The 17186-nt window shown below is 41.7% G+C and overlaps 1 pseudogene; it reads right to left on the reverse strand.

The window, feature by feature from the left end:
• Nucleotides 1-7746: 7746 nt before the first annotated feature.
• On the reverse strand, nt 7747-8221 carry LOC126065423 (protein tyrosine phosphatase type IVA 2-like; annotated as a pseudogene).
• Nucleotides 8222-17186: the final 8965 nt, after the last annotated feature.

A 17186-nucleotide genomic window follows, 5' to 3' on the forward strand; every position in this document is an offset into this window, starting at 1 on the left:
GGTAGGGTTTACAACACATAGGATAATCACACCAGATCACAAAATGGTGAACAATCACACAACATTGGGAATCAAGGCCTAGCCAAGTTGGCACATATTTTGGGGGGACACAATTCAATCCATAACAGGGATGAACTTCCAAGTTATTCCTGTAACACTCAATCCTGGAACTTCTATTAAAACTGGTGAGAACAGGGGCTCTCTTTCTTCTGGAATTGTTGGCTACAAGGTTACAATAAACCTAGAGCTTCTGCGGAACCACCACAAAGCGACCCTGCCAGCAAAGAGGGAAACAAAGCTAAGAAACACAGGAAGAGAGTAGTCGAAGTCATTTACATCATTTGATCATCTAGACCCAGTCAGACTTGTGGACTGTTCAGTTATGGGGCTCACAAAAGTCCCTGTCTGGTTTAAGCCAGATTCTAACGTGTAGCAAAGTTTGAGATTCACTGAATTAGCATACATAGTGTGTGTAAAACAGTGTCTGGCACAGTGTAGCCACAATTTCAGTTTGCTGTTATTATACTTCTAAAGTCTTGAATAATTGGTAGTGTATTTAAAATACACAATTCAGACCCTACTATGTGCCACTAAATGCCATTGCAGGGCCAGGACATCACCCAAATTAACTCAAAAAGCCCACAGTGAACATTTCAGCATGGGCCCAGTGACCAAAGGTGGGCCAACTGGAGATCAAGGTCAGATATGGCACCTCGTTTCACAATTCCAAACTTTTTGAAGCCTCAGTCAGTGAAATAATACAGCTCATTTCCCAAAACACTTAACTCCAACAATTGTTCGGCGAAATACAAGCAGAATACAATTAAACCTTGGAGCCGTGCACCGAGCGTCTACCAGTTGGACCCAAATGGGAACATAGTGAGGAGAGGCTCCATTTTGAAGATGGAACTAGCCTATCTGTGTGTCTCAGTCCCTCAGCTCCTCAGTGGGAGATACCTCAACGAAAGCCAGGTGAAAATGGCAAGGAACTTCCACAACACAAATTGTCATCAGAAAAGAAGGCATATCCCAATGTAAAAAGGAAAGAAAATAGACCATACTAAAGTCATGAAGAGTGATGCTTCTCTCTCAAAAAGAGAGCTGAAAGGAGAATCAAAGCCATGTCCTTTCTTTCTTATTCAATAGACTGAATGAATAAGGAAGACTGAAGAAGAATTAATGCATTTGAATTATGGTGTTGGCAAAGAATACTGAATATACCATGGACAGCCAAAAGAACAAACAGATCTGTCTTTGAAGAAGTACAGCCAAAATGTTCCTTAGAAGCGAGGATAGCAAGACTTCTTCTCATGTACTTTGGACACGTTATCAGGGAGACCAGTCCCTGGAGAAGGACATCATACTTGGTAAAGTAGGAGGTCAGTGAGGGAGAGGAAGACCCTCAATGAAATGGAGTGACACACTGGCTGCAACAATTGGCTCAAACATAGCAACAATTGTGAGGATGATGCAGAACCGGGCAGTGTTTCGTTCTGTTGTACATAGGGAACTGACTCGATGGCACCTAACAACAATGTTGAACACCCACATCACTGCAGGCACTATGGATGCTGATTCAAATATTAGTAACAGTCAACAGTCAAATATTAGTCAACAGTCAAGCACCATCCTAAGCACTTTATATGCATTATATTTTCAAATATTTAGAAAAATTCTGTGAAAGATGGCCTTGGTTTGAGAATAGATGGGGGGGTGCAATAAGTCTTCAGGGAAGCGGGTACCATTTGAGGTGGACTTTGAAAAAAGGAATGGGATTTTAACAGGCAGATATGGAAGGGAAGGCGCACCAGGAAGAGGAAACTGTGAGCAAAGGCATGGAGGCAGGGATGGACAAGTTATCCTGCTTTAACGGTGCACAATCCAAGAGTGATAAAGACAATGTGTCTGGGTTTTATTATGTAGGCAATAAGGAGCCAATGATAGCTTGGAAGCAGAAGAGTGACATGATTGAAAAGATAAAATCTGGGCACTAGGGTATACACTGGAGCCAGGGGACTAGTTAGGAGGCAGTTTCAATGGTATAAGTGAGAGACAGGGCAAGCTTGAGTCAAGGATGTGGCAGTGACAATGGAAAGACAAGGGCAGCATCAATTGGCATCATCCCTTCAACACATTGGAAGCAATCTGTGTGCAGCCACAGGGACTGGTTAAATAACAATGGCACAGTCCAGTTGATGAATTGCTCTACCACCCACAAAACTAATGACGCAGATGCACTGAAAAATCACAGCCTTGAAAACCCTATAGAGCTCAGTTCTATTCTGCACACATGGGGTCACCGTGAATCAGAACTGACTTAGCAGCAACAAAGAACAAAAATGCATATATGTAGTAAATGTGTACACATACATAAGTGTAGTAAAATTGTGACAAAAAAGGGGAATTATAAACAAAAAGTCACATCAGGGACCCCAGGAAGATAGGGAAAGAAAAACAATTAGTGTGGGGCACATATGAGGCTTCAACTGTACCAACAACTGTATTGATAATATCCTACTGCTTACGTAGCATAGTTCCATGCAGTTAATATTCTTAAGATACCTTGCAGAAGGAAATACAGAGTAGTTCTAGAAAAAAACAAGCCCTCAATCCAAGCCACAAATGATTCCCAACAATAAACCCTGATGAAAGTGATCTCACAATCTAAAAACAGAAAGCACACAAAGAAACTACCTGCCATGAGCGAAATCACCAGACACTATAAACAACAGGATCATACACTCAACAGGATAACACACTCAAGAATTTTAGATGTACGGAAATCAGAAACCATAAAATAAGTATGTTTAAAATTACCAAACAATTTAAAAATATAAAAACAAGATTTTTTTTTAAAACAAAATTGAAGAGATGGAGAGAACTGGCTCATCACATTGTATTTTGTATCTACTTATTTAAGATCTACTTCTCCAGCAACGCCTACATGTAGCACTATACTAGCCACATGGTTATAACTGCATCCACCAGAGTGTGTCCACCAATAAATTTCCAACAAGTGAGCATGGCAAAGTGGCAAAGCCAACGCCCATTGTTATCTCTTTTAAATAGATTTGCAAAGGGATAATAACCACCGTTAAGGAGGGAGGTGGATAATGGAGAAGCAAAACATAACACAGTGATACATGGTGGGACAGTCTATTGTAGCTTAGTCTATCTAAGCCTATGAAGACAAAGGGACTTCAGGCAGTCACTAAGTATGACTCTATGAGATTTGGATTCACGAACAGGCAGAGCTCACCTCCCCACTTCTTCACTGAACAGAGAATACCACTGTATCTCTTCAACTGTTAGAAATATTAAGAAATCATACCTTTGGCATGGAACTCAGTGTTTCAGAGTGGAGACCAGCAGCAGGGACGCATCCTCAAATGGGTCCACAGAGGGGCAGCAGGCATCAACAGCAAGGTGCCAGAGCTAAAGAATATAAAAGGGGGGGGGGAGGAGAATATGTGTGTGTATATATATATATATATATATATATTAAAAAAATTTTTTTTATATATATATACACACACATATTCACACATACATACACACACATTTATATCCATACATGCATATATAATATGAACTATATACATACATACAGACCCCTGGTGACACAGTGGTTAAGAGTTCAGCTGCTAACCAAAAGGTCGGTAGTCCAAATCTACCAGCCACTGCTTGGAAACCATATGGGGCAGTTCTACTCTGTCCTATAATGTCACGATGAGTAAGAATCAACTCAACAGCAATAGGTTTTTTTTTTCAGTTTTATATATATATACATACTTACAGATCTACCTGCCCTGGGACCTACCACACATGAAAAAGGACCCCATGCAGTAGGCTGGAGGTTCTGGATAAGCAGGTGGGAGCAGGGGCTAGAGGGCTATTACTATTCAAATGACCCCAAGAGTACGCATAAGAATACAAACTTGTGAGCTCATCCTCAGTATGAATTGGGTCTTATTTATCTCTATTTCCTCAATTCCTGACATATGGTAGGCATTCAATGGCTCTATGCTGCGTAAATGAATGAATGAGTGAGGGAATGGCAGACGCCTCCATTCCAGTATCTCTTTAGCAGTGAAAAGTTCCAATCACAAATACCTGAGCTGAAGATATGTGGGCATCAATGATTGTCCTGAATCCCTCCTCTTTAGCCAAGGAAACCAAGGGTGGAGTGCAGTCTTTCCCAGTGGGACATCAGGGAGCCAAGCTGAGTGCTAACACAATCTACTTGCTATTACTGCTCTTTTAATGTCTTCAATTTTCCAGCACTAAACATTGACGCCAATTCTCCAAGTGCCATATTCAGTCACCTTTGGAATTAACCCTTACTGATCCCCAAATGCTAAGAAAAAAAAGCATTTAAGCACATACAACCACACCCTAAGGAAGACTATCATTGTTAAAACATGTGATGAAAAACAAGTCTGGGGGGCCAACCCCATGGCCATTTATTCTCAAATTCTCAGGTCAATATAACCATTACTGCCAGAACCCTAATTTCAAGTATTTAGTTTCCATGACTTTGAAAGTATCCTTCAATTTACTGGAACACGTCCCTAAATTTGGTCACTGAGGAAATGGTGGTAAAATTCTGGATACTGGAAAGCAAGCCTGACCTAATCTCTAATGATGGCATCAACTGTAAAAATGAATGCTTTGAAGTTAATCATCTCAGTTGTCCCTTCGAGTCCTAATATTGCTTGTTTCTACACACCCTGTTTTTCTTTTTTTTTTAATTGCATGTAAAATATGTTTTATTGTTCTTTAAAGGGGTTCAGAGTTTGGTTTCAAATCAGGCTACACATCTCTAATCAATCTGATATCTCTCTCACCATGTTAACCTGGCTTTAGCTAGCAATACTTCATTAAATCCAAAAGAAAAAAAAACTGTTTTAAGGGGAGACAAAAATTCCAATTCTGAGAACAATTAACATTAGTCTGTAATTTAAAACAAAATGAGGGCTGTTTTATGTTGCTTTCTATGTCCATCTTACACAGAATCAGGAATGTTAATTTTCCTAACTCAGGGAGGCACCGATACTGAGGGACAACCGCACACGCGCACACACACGCGCGCACACACACACTGTCATGGATTGAATTATGTTCCCCAAAAAATGTGTATATCAATTTGGCGGGGCTATGATTTCCAGCATTGTGTCATTGTCCTCCATTTTGTGATTGTAATTTTATGCCAAGAAGATTAGGGTGGGATTGTAACACCACCCTTACCCAGGTCACCTCTCTGAGCCAGTGTGGAGGGAGTTTCCCTGGTGTGTGGCCTGCACCACCTTTTGTCTCTCGAGAGATAAAAGGAAAGGGAAGCAAGCAGAGAGTTGGGGACCTCATACCACCAAGAAAGCAGCACCAGGAGCAGAGCGAGTCCTTTGGACCCAGGGTCCCTGTGCCTGAGAAGTTCCTTGACCAGGGAAAGATTGAGGACAATGACCTTCCTCCAGAGCTGACAAACAGAGAAGGCTTTCGCCTGGAACTGACACCCTGAATTTGGACTTGTAACCTACTAGACTGTGAGAGAATCAATTTCTCTTTGTTAAAGCCATCCACTTGTGGTATTTCTGTTACAGCAGTACTAGATGACAAAGACACACATCCTCCTCCAAAACTACAAAAATCAGAGCATGTCAAAGGGAAAAGGTTTGTGATGCTATTGATCAAAACCCTTGGAGTCGACAGTCGACCTGAGCTTAGAAGGTTTGTTGTTTTGATCTTTAGCCTATGTGAAAGGAGTCTATTGTCATGTTCTGAAATAAAGAATTTGGGGTAGAACCATCATTTTTCACTTTGAAATCCTAGAAACTATTTCAAAAGACATTATTTTGTCTTGTTTTCTGGGATGGGGAGAAGATCATCTGCACATTTGAATTTAGTTAAAAATCAAAACAACTCCAGCAATAGGAAATAGACAGCTCACATAGCAAGCTGACATCTGAGGTATCATCAGTGCGAGACATGATCCCAGTCCATTCCTACTGGCCTAGCTGATCCTAAAACAAATGGGAAGTTTCTGGCTCTGTACAGCAAGTTCCAGCAGGACCAGAAGACCCTAAACCTCTATTCAGAGCCTTCGAAGCAGAGCACCATAAAACATGCAGTACTTAGGTGAAAAGAGGACACGAGCCCCTAATGGTGCCCCTCAACTCGTTCTGTCAATGTAGCCCAGTCACAGCTGCCCCTGCCAAGGGGCAGAGAAACAGTCTGTCTAGATTAGCACATTGAACCCTGATAAGAAACTGTGAAAACACTACTACACCACTTCACAAGCAACACAGACTCTTACCTACTCACTGGGTTGCTCTACATTTCTCCTCTACCCTGTTGTGGCCTGTGGACACATACTCACTAGGCATTGTTGGTTTTGAACCAGCGATTTTTTTTTTTAATCTCCAAAACAACCTAGTAAGAAAATAACAAGGCAATCGGTGGTCAACTGAACTGTACATATAAGGAGCAATATGGAAAATACCCATCACAGGCATTTCTCAAGTCTTTGCCGCTACTCCTTAGACCATTTCTGAAAATTCAAAATATCAATCAGTCCTAAAATAAAAATTTTAGACTACCGACATTCTCTGACAATGTTAGACAATCAGAGTAAGACTATATAGTCCACAATTCTACAAGTTAGAGAAAGAGTGCTCAGTCTCCGCCTGGACATGCCTTTAGTGATGACCTGGAGTCCTCACTTCAGAAAACAAAGGTTTCTGAGACACCCACTTAGCTTCACTGGCTGGAAAAGGGAAAAACTCAACTCTCAGCTAAGTTCTTGAGAAAAGAGACTCCTCTCTTAAGATGCCATTTCCTCACTAATTTACCAGAACAAGAAGGCTCGTGGCTACTTTGCTTAATGTTGGATAGGGTTTTTGGGAAAAAAAACTAACAGGAATACCCCGTCATCAGTAAAGACTAAAAACCACCTGGATCATATAACATATATGCCACTGCTTTTTTTTTTTTTTTTTAAATGCCCAGGTGGGCTTAAGGCTGCCAGACTGCACGCACCTCTATAGCAACAAGGACTTCACCTATTCTACCTACATCTTGTACCAGGGGAAAAAAAGGGGGTAACAGGGAGAAAGAAGGGAAGATGGGGAAAAATATACCCCCACTCAAAAAAAGAGAAGAAATCCCACCACAGGGAAATCTACGTAACAAGCGTAACGCAAGAGTGTGCTCCCCAAACAGATGGCTCTGCACAGGCTGATGTCTTGCTGATTTTCCTGAGAGACCTATTTTGTAAAAGTTAAAACAGAGAAGACGTTGTAATGACTCGATCCGGGCATAAATTCAAACTCCAGCGCTAGCAAAATCATCCTTCACTGAATTAATCCCTTTTTCCTTTCTTACACATTTTACTCACGTTCTAGATGGATTTCTTTTTTGTTTGCTTTTTATCCAATCATTAGGAGAGTGGTTGAGGAGAACTGAAGCCATCATTACTTTGATGACACAGTTAAGATTCTAGATTCCCATTTCTAGATACTAAGAAAAAAAAAAAAAAAACCAAACCCATTGCCATCGAGTCAATTGCAACTCATAGCAAACCTATAGGACAGAGCAGAACTGCCCCAGAGAGTTTCCAAGAAGCACCTGATGGATTCGAGCTGCTGGCCTTTTGGTTAGCAGAGGTAGCTCATAACCACTATGCCACCAGGCTTTCCAAGAGTTCCTTCTAAATGCCACAATCAAGTCAGCCTTGGTTTACATTTCTTTCTACTGAACACAACAATGCCCACTGGTATCTCTGAAGCATAATCGCATAGTAGGTCATTATCTCCCCTGGTAAAGCAGCTGTTCGGAAGTGAATGCTCCCCTTCTTTTTTGTCTTATAAACTGAACTCCATCGTCATACTTCATTCCACATTCAATCAAAGCGAGTGCAACCAGCACAGCTGCCCTTCCTAATTCTGCAACAATGCTCTGCAACACAGGAACCTGGCTCTTCATGAAATTTGGTTTTTAATATGTTTAGTCAATCATCTACTATGTGATTAGGGGCTGGAGCTCCATCATCAAATGGCCAATCTAGAACGTGGATTCCTTCTTTTTCAACTGGAGCTTTATCATACATAGCATTACAAACTCAAACCAAAGTTGTCACTCCATACTTCCTAAGTTCCTCTGTGAACGTGCTGACGGCAGTATTGGTAGGGCTGTGAGTTATCAGAAAACGCATGTCCTCATAGGACAATTCGTAACGGCAAATGAGTGAGTATGCATGTGGGTGTGATGGGGGAAATGAAAAAAAATCAATCAGAGCACAAAACATTAAAAAGACCACTGGAACGCCTATTATCGACCAGCATTTTCTCTATTCGACTTGTTTATTCCTTAAGAAGTTTCTCTCTTCGAGATAAGCAGAAGTATTTAGGATCCACTGGAAATGAAATTCAACTTGGGCCTCACTGACTGTAGGTAGATACCTTTGGACTCCAAAAAAATCCATCTCCATACAAAACTTAAGCAGCCTTTACTACATTTAGGCACTAGTGAGACAAGTTAAAAGTGTAGGTCGCTTTCCTCTTTTGTTTTACTTGAAGCTTAATTTTACAGGAATCATTAAAAGAAACATGCTTGCAATTAAAAAAAAAAAAAAGCCAACTATTTCTGAGGCCTGTCTCAGTGCTGGGACTCTTGAAGGCAAGGTTAATTATGGCACATAGAACCCCCAAGCTCACGTGTCAGGGAGAATGCTGTGCTGAGCCTAGCAGAAGTCTGCCCTCACACTCAGAATCGCCAGAAACCTGAAGCATACGTTCCGACGAAAAACGCTGGCGAGCTGAGACCTGGGCATCGAAATCTGGCAGCAGCAGGAGAGAGCGGGCGCCTCTCAGCCACCTTGGTGTCTGCGGCAGTGACAACGCCCTCCCAGCCTCGGTCTGCGGCTCTTGGCCCAATGGCAGTGGCTGCATGTGTCCATGAGTTGGTCTTGCAGTTCCTGGGGCTGCCACTAAGTCTCCTGCTCCCACTGCTGGCTCTACCACGGTCCTGTGGCGTCACCTTGCGCCGTGCCCAGCCACCACTGCCGCTCCAGCAGCAACTGCATGGACCCACCCTGGTGTCTTCATACGTAATTATGGTTTTGACATCCATGCTGTTGTTGTTAGGTGTTGCGGGGTCTGTTCCAAATCATAGCGACCATATGTATAACAGAGCAAAAAGTCCTGTGCCACCCTCCCAACGGTAGGTATGTTTGAGCCTATTCTTGCAACCATGCCATCGATCCATCTCGTTGAGGATCTTCCACTTTTTAGCTGAGCTGGTGGCACAGTAGCTAAGCACTCATCTGCTAACTGAAAGTTTGAACCCACCAGCTAGTCTGTGGGAGAAAGAAGTAGCAGTCTGCTTCCGTAAACATTACAGCCTTGGGAACCCCAAGGGGCAGTTCTACTCAATCCTACCTATATAGTCATTATCAGTCAGAATCAATTTGACAGCAACAGGTTGACATCCACGTACCACTTTATTCAATTATTCATTTGACCAACATCGTTAGGTGCCATCAAGTCACTTCCAACTCACAGCAATCTTACGTACAATGGAACAAAACACTGCCTGGTCCTGTGCCACCCTCACCATCATTGCTATGCTTGAGTCCATTGTTGCAGCCACTGTGACAATCCATCTCCCCGAGCGTCTTCCTCTTTTTGGCTGACCCTCTACTTTACCAAGCATGATGTCCTTCTCCAGGGACTGGTCGCTCCTAATAACAAGTCCGAAGTAAGTGAGATAAAGTCTTGCCATTCTTGCTTCTAAGGAGTATTCTGGCTGTACTTCTTCCAAGACAGATTTGTCCGTTCTTCTGGCAGTCCATGGTACATTCAATATCCTTCACCAACACCACAATTCAAAGGCATCAATTCTTCTTTGGTCTTCCTTATTCATTGTCCAGCTTTCTAATGCATGTGAGGGAAGCTGGTCATAGGGAACCCAAGGTCGAGAAGGGAGAGTGTTGACATGTCGTGGGGATGATAACCAATGTCACAAAACAATATGCATACAGCTGTTTAATGAAAAGCTAGTTTGTTCTGTAAACCTTTATCTAAAGTACAATAAAAAGATTTTTAAAATTCCACTCAAAAAATAGGTAACAAATTTGAATAGACATTTTTCCAAAGACATAATACAAATGGCCAATAAGCACAAGGAAACATTCAACATCATTAGCCATTAGGGAAATGCAAATTAAAACCACAAATGGGAAATTCACAGGAATGAAAAGCAGGCTGGTGGTTTCCCATGACTGCTGTGAGAAGGGAATGGGAAGTGACTGTTAATAAGTACAAGGTTTCTTTTGGAGTGATAAAAATGTTTCTTGAAAACAATCTAAATTCATTGTTTTCATGGTTGCACAATTCTGTAAATACATTATAAACCGATGAATTGTATACTTTAAATGGTTTAGTTGTATAGTATGTGAACTATTTCTCAATAAAGAAGTTAAAAATGTAAAAAAAAAACCTCCTGGAAAAACTGATCGATCCGTAATTGGAGCTATGTGAATAAAGCTTTGAGCCAACTCATCCACCTAAATTTACTACCGCCTTGCATGCATTATATATGCACTTCTATGAAAATCTGTCACCGTGGAGTCAATTCCGACTCATAGTGACTCTACAGGGCAGAGTAGAACTGCCACATAGGGTTTCCAAGGAACGGCTGGTAGATTTGAACCACCAACCTTTTGGTTAGCAGCCAAACACTTAACCATTGTGATTTCTCAAATATGTTCCTAAAATTTCAGAAACACTCTGTCTATGCCATTTTTATGACCAATACTTATCTAAACATTGTACCAGCAAAAACATCTGGTTAGTTCAGCATGATTTGTTTTCATTCCATTCATAGTCTAATAGTTTCCCAGTAGATGCTGAAAAATATTGTTTTAACAAATTGATTCTAGAACAACAACTAGGGGCATCATGGTCAGGCCTGGCTTTCAACAATGGATTATCTAATATAAAAAAAAGCACAAACAGTAAAACACAAAATAAATAAACGGCACCTTATAAAAATTAAAAAAACTTTTGTTCATCAAAAGACTTTACCGAAAAAGTGAAAAGACAAGCTGCAACTGGAAGAATATCTTCAGAAATCATAAAGAATCTAATAACCAAAAGATATTTAAAACTTCTACAACTTAACAACTAAAAGATAAATAACTCAATCATAAAATAGGAGAAAGACTCGAATAGACATGTCACCAAAGAAGACATTCAAATGGCCACCAAACATATGAAAAGATGCTCAATGTCATTAGCCATCAGAGAGATGCAAATCAAAACAACAAAATAAAATTTTTAAAAAATTCGTTAGGAGTTCAATGTGATATGCTCTGTCACTTAGCTTAAGCTGACTTCAGTCAAGGGCCTGGGAATCAGAAAAGGACATTCAGCCTCGTAAACAAAATGAAGTCTTCTACAATTCTCCTTTTCGTGAGTTTCGATTTGAATCACAACTACTTTTAAGCTTTCATCCTGTAACTTGAAGCCCAACGGTTTTAGCTTATCTCCTGACATCTTAAGTCCTCTTTGTCCTTTTCGAGCCCCCAATACCTAACATGTACTAAACATTCGTCCTCCTGCCAGGTACTCTGCACATACAGGCACTTTACAAGCATTATCTCTTTTCATCCTCACAACCACCCTGTCTTAGTCCGCTAGTGCTGCTATAACAGAAATAACACAAGTGGACGGTTTTAACGAAGAGAAATTTATTTCCTCACAGTAAAGTAGGCTAAAAGTCCAAATTCAGGGTGTCAGCTCCAAGGGAAGGCTTTCTCTCTTTGTCAGCTCTGGAGGAAGGTCCTTGTCCTCAATCTTCCCCTGGTCGAGGAGCTTCTCAGGCTCAGGAACCCCGGGTCCAAAGGACATGCTCTGCTCCTGGTGCTGCTGTCTTGGTAGTATGAGGCTCCCCTGTCCCTCTGCTTGCTTTTCTCTTTTATATCTCAAGAGATTGCCTCAAGACACAATCCAATCTTGTAGATTGAATCCTGCCTCACCAACACAACTGCTGCCCACCCTCCCTCATTAACATCATAGAGGCAGGATTTACAAAATCCTGTGTGTGACATAGAAAAATCACACAATACCAGGAATCATGCCCCAGCCAAACTGATACACACATTTTTGGGGGGACAGAATTCAATCCATTATACAACCCATATCTGGGTGGGCGCTATTATTGTCCCCATTTTACAGGTGGGAAAACAGAGACTCAGAGGGACAGAGTGACTTGTCCAAGGTCACCCAAGAAGTGGGAGTCAGAAATTTGACTCCTCCTGGTATGTGCCATGCCACTTTCTGCTACACTATGTTGTTGTTGGGTGCTGTCGAGTCAATTCCGACTCATAGCCAAACCCACGTGACAGAGTAGAAGTGCCCCGTAGGGTTTTCTTGGATGTAATCTTTACAGGAAGCAGATCACCTGGTCTTTTTCCCTGAGTGGGTTGTAACCGCCCTCCTTTCAGTTAGCAGCCAAGCACTTAACCAGGGTTCCTTTCGCTATACTATATTGCTTACCGTTATTCCCACATTATTAACAATTAAGGATGCTCACGACCCTTGGACTAAATCAGTTCCTAAAATCATGGAGGGCCCTCAGGGACTTCTCAGGCCCTTCTAAAGGAACGTTCGGTTCCTCTAGCTCACTAGTTCCCAAAAGCCGTCCTGTGTACCACGGCCAGACAGGCTCCATTTGAGTCTCAAGGGAGGATTTAAAAAAAAAAAAAACAGAGATGCTCGGATTTGAACCCAAGGCTAAAAATACATCTGCCTTTTTTGGAATGCTCCCCCAGGTGATTCTGGTGAGCAGTCAAGGAGAAGACCGGTTCACCCAGCCCAACCTCCTGCCATCTCCAGGGCCCTGATATATGCAGCCTTTTCCGGGAAACTTTCAGACACAGAGTTTATTACCCTCTATTTTTTAGATTGATTCATTGTAATGGTTGGAAACGTATTTCCTCTTTTCTTCATGGCATTGGCTCTGCTCTTCCCAAACTCTGGCTGCCTGGAGAAATGGGAATCAGGCAGTATCAAAAGACGCCACATGGTTGAAAATGCTTAGAGCTGATAAACAAATTCACACCCCATTCCCAGGAACTGTGCGGACTTTGTTCTGTTTTTTGTAAGGAACAAAAACACAGGATCCCAGAGTGTAAATCAGGTAACAGAAGAAAATCATTTGTACCTCATTATATGCACTTTGCAAAAAATCAAAGGAACAGAAAGAGGTGAAAGCGGGGCTGAGGAGGAAGGCAGTTGGTGGGGGTAGAGAGAGAAAGAAACAGAAGAGATCAAATAGGGATGCTGCTGACTGTGGCTCTGACTCTGAAAACCCCACTTGCAATCTTACTGAAAAAAGAATAGAGAGATTCTTCTCTTAGCAAGTGTCTTTACTGGCCAAAAAGATCCAGGAAAGTTTTAATTTTTAATGCATCAAAACTTCCCAGGAGCCCAAGAGCTTTCTGGCTGGATTGTGCTAGAAAGACCACTCCTTCATGTATAATTGAAGACATTTAAGGCAGCATTACAGCCCTTCCTGCTTAGACATGGGGCTGCCTCCAAATGTATCTCGCTAATGTGCAGCGCTCTCAGGAAAGTCGCTCGAGCAATTAAAAATGGTTAATTCTGCTGCCGAGCAAGAGTCTGAGCTCATCCCAGCCTCTGTGTGTTTCAACAACACATTTAGGAGTCATTCACTTCGACTATGCTCATTCTACAAACATCCCTCGCTATTAATAAGCAGGTGAGACTCATCAAATTTCTTTTTCTCAAAAGAATGCAAAAAATGAAAATGATTGTTTTTGATAAGCACTTCCTTTTCATTTACCGAGTGGATTTCTAATTTTCCAAGTGTTGAATGTAAAGCTATGTTATGTGTGGTTCCCTACTCAACAGAAATAATTTGCTTCCGAAAGTTTAACGCTGGAATTCTCATCTGCTACATAGGAGATTTACTTCAACTAAAGCAAGTTTTGTACTGAACAAAGAATTGTTTTTAGATTGTAAGCGTGATACACACAGTCTCCTAAAATGAAAAAAAGAAAGAAAAGGTTACCTTATGAAACCAGTTGCCCTTGAGTCGATTCCAACTCATGGTGACCCCACGTGTGTCAGAGCAGAGCTGCTGCACCAAGTTTCCAATGGCTGATTTTTTCATAAGTAGATCACCAGGCCTTGTTTTGGAGGTACCTCAGAGAGGACTCGAACTGCCAACCTTTCGTTGAGCAGCTAAGCACATTAACTGCTTGCACCATGCAGGGACTGTGGTTACTTATTAGGCTGTGTGGTTGGCAGCAGTGTTATTCACTATGTGATCCACAGCTCAGCAGCGACAATAGCACCTGAGAGCTTACTGAGACATAAAACACTGCTTTTGAGCAGTGGTTCCCAACTTGGGGTGATTTTTGCCTCCCAGGGCAATGTCTGGTCACATATTTGGTTGTCACAACTGAGGGGAGGAGGGTGCTACTGGCATCTAGTAGAATCTGCCAGGCACCAGTCAGCTCTTCATAACAAAGAACTATCCTACCTAAACCATCAAGAGAAAGGAGCCCTAGTGGCACAGTGGTTAAGCACTTGTCTGATAACCAGGTCAGGAGTTTGAACCCACCTGCTGCTCAGCAGAAGACAGATGTAGCAGTATGCTCTCGTAAAAAAATGACAGCCTAGGAAACCCTATGGGGCAGTTCTACTGTGTCCTATGGGGTCACTAGCAGTCAGAATCATTTCGATGTCAGTGGGTTTGGGTTTTTTGGGAAATCGTCAACAACGCTGCTATTGAGAAACCTTGCTTTAGAGGAAACAACTACTGGAAATCAGTCCCTGGGTGTTGCAAAAGGTTAAGTGCTCAGCTACTAACCAAAAGGTTGGCAGTTAGAATCTACCCAGAGGCACCTTGGAAGAAGGGCCTGGTGATCTACTTCTGAAAAATCACAGCCATTGAAAACCCTAAGGAGCACAGTTCTCCTCTGCAACACATGGGGCTTCCATGAGTCAGAATCGACTCCGCAGTAACTGGTCAGTTACTTTATTGGAAATAGTGAGGCGGGTGTAGGAAGAGTAAAAAGGAATCGTTTCAAGCTGACGAATAATACAGGTAAAAGAAGGAGAAAAGGAAATGGCATGAGAGTCGTGAACGTGGGCTGTGATCATCGAGGGTGTGCAGCCTGAGGGAAATCACTTACCCCCTGTCTTGGATTGAATTGTTTATATGTGTATGTACATCATTTTGTCATCTGATGTGATTTTCCTATGTGTTGTAAATCCTATCTCTATGATGATGACATGTGATTAGTGGCAGAATTCAATCTACAGGATTGGATTACGCCTTGAGCCAATCTTTTTTGAGATACAGAAGAAAGAGAAAGGCGAACAGAGAGACATAGGGACCTCATACCACCAAGAAACAAGAGCCAGGAGAGTAGTGCATCCTTTGGACCTGGGGGTCCCTGCTCTGAGAAGCTCCTTGATCCAGGAAGATTGATGACAAGGACCCTCTCCTAGAGCCGACAGAGAGAGAAAGCCTTCCCCTGGAGCTGGCAACCTGAATTTGAACTTCTAGTGTACTAGACTGTGACAGAATAATTTCTCTTTGTTAAAACCATCCCTTTGTGGTATTTCTATTACAACAGCAGTAGATGACTAAGACACACCCTTTGGATTTCACTTCATACATCTATAAAATGAAGGAAAAAAATTAAGTAAGGCTCTTTTCAGGATGGATACGTCACAGCTTAGGCAGTATTTCCCAAATTTGAAGAAACCACAGATCACTTTCACAATATATTCCAGATTGTAAGAAAGTACAATCTTTCCTATTTGAGTTTCTACTTTAATCAACGTATTTCATATTTTTTAAATGTATTTTAAAGGGAAAATATGTGTCACTACCAGTTGTTAAAAGCCATTCTTACATGCCACAATTGTAACTAAACACCATTAAAACAAAACAACGTTAGAAAACTTGATGCCATTATCTTCCAAAGACCGAGTTACAGGGCAGGTGCTCTCTTGGTTAAATGTGAGATTAATGAAGGTTAGAAGGGTAAAGGCATATTAGTACCACTCTGAGGCTTTCTCTTTAATCAGGAAGTTTGAAAGAAGGGGCAGGAGCTTCCTCTGTACCACTTTTATTAAATGGCCTTACATTCCAGCAGTGGGAGCATCTACACTTTAGACACTAATGGAGTAGTGATTGAGAGCACGAGCTTTGGAAGCAGAGCCATTTGGATCACAGGTTCAACTCTACCATTCACTGGCTGATGGATGTTAAGCAAGTGACGAAACCTTGCTAAGGTCCAGATCCTCACTGCTAGTTTTTCATAAGACCTAGGACATTGTGGTAGGCAGCCTCCAAGATGTCCTCTAATGATTGATTCACCTTCAGGCATTCATGCCCTTGAATAATCTCCTCTCCTTGAGTGTGTGCTGGACCTAGCAACTTGCTTCTAGCCAATGTTGTTGTTAGTTGCCTTCGAGTTAATTACGACTCATGGTGATCCCATGTGTGCAGAGTAGAACTTCTCCACAGGGTTTTCAAGGCTATGACCTTCTGAAAGCAGACTGGAAGGTCAGTCTTCCAAGGCACCTCTATCATTGCTAGGTGCCGTCAAGTCATCCCTGACTTATAGCAACCCCATATAACAAAGTAGAATTGCCCAGTTGCATTTTCTTGACTGCAATCTTTATGGAAAAAAAAATTCAAGCCTTGAGTTGTAATACTGAAGGATTCTATGGACAAAATATTGAACAACACAGGGAGCATCAAAAGAAGATGGAAGGAATACATAGAGTCACCGTACTAAAAAGAACCGGTCAATGCTCAACCATTTCAAGAGGTAGCATATGATCACAAAACCAATGGTATTTCTCTTTCTTAAAGTCATCCATGTGTGGCATTTCTGTTATAGCAGCACTGGATAACTAAGACAGTGCTGAAGGAAGAAATTCAAGCTGCACTGAAGGCACTGGCGAAAAACAGAGCTCCAGGAATTGATAGAATTTGAAATGTTCCAACAAAAGGATGCAATGCTAGAAGCACTCACTTGTCTATGTCAAGAAACTTTGAACGCACTACCTGGGCAGCCAACTGGAAGAGATCCATATTTGTGCCCATTCCAAAGAAAGGTGATCCAACAGAATGTGGACATT

Source organism: Elephas maximus, chromosome 22 (assembly GCF_024166365.1).
Source record: "Elephas maximus indicus isolate mEleMax1 chromosome 22, mEleMax1 primary haplotype, whole genome shotgun sequence".
NCBI lineage: Eukaryota > Metazoa > Chordata > Mammalia > Proboscidea > Elephantidae > Elephas > Elephas maximus.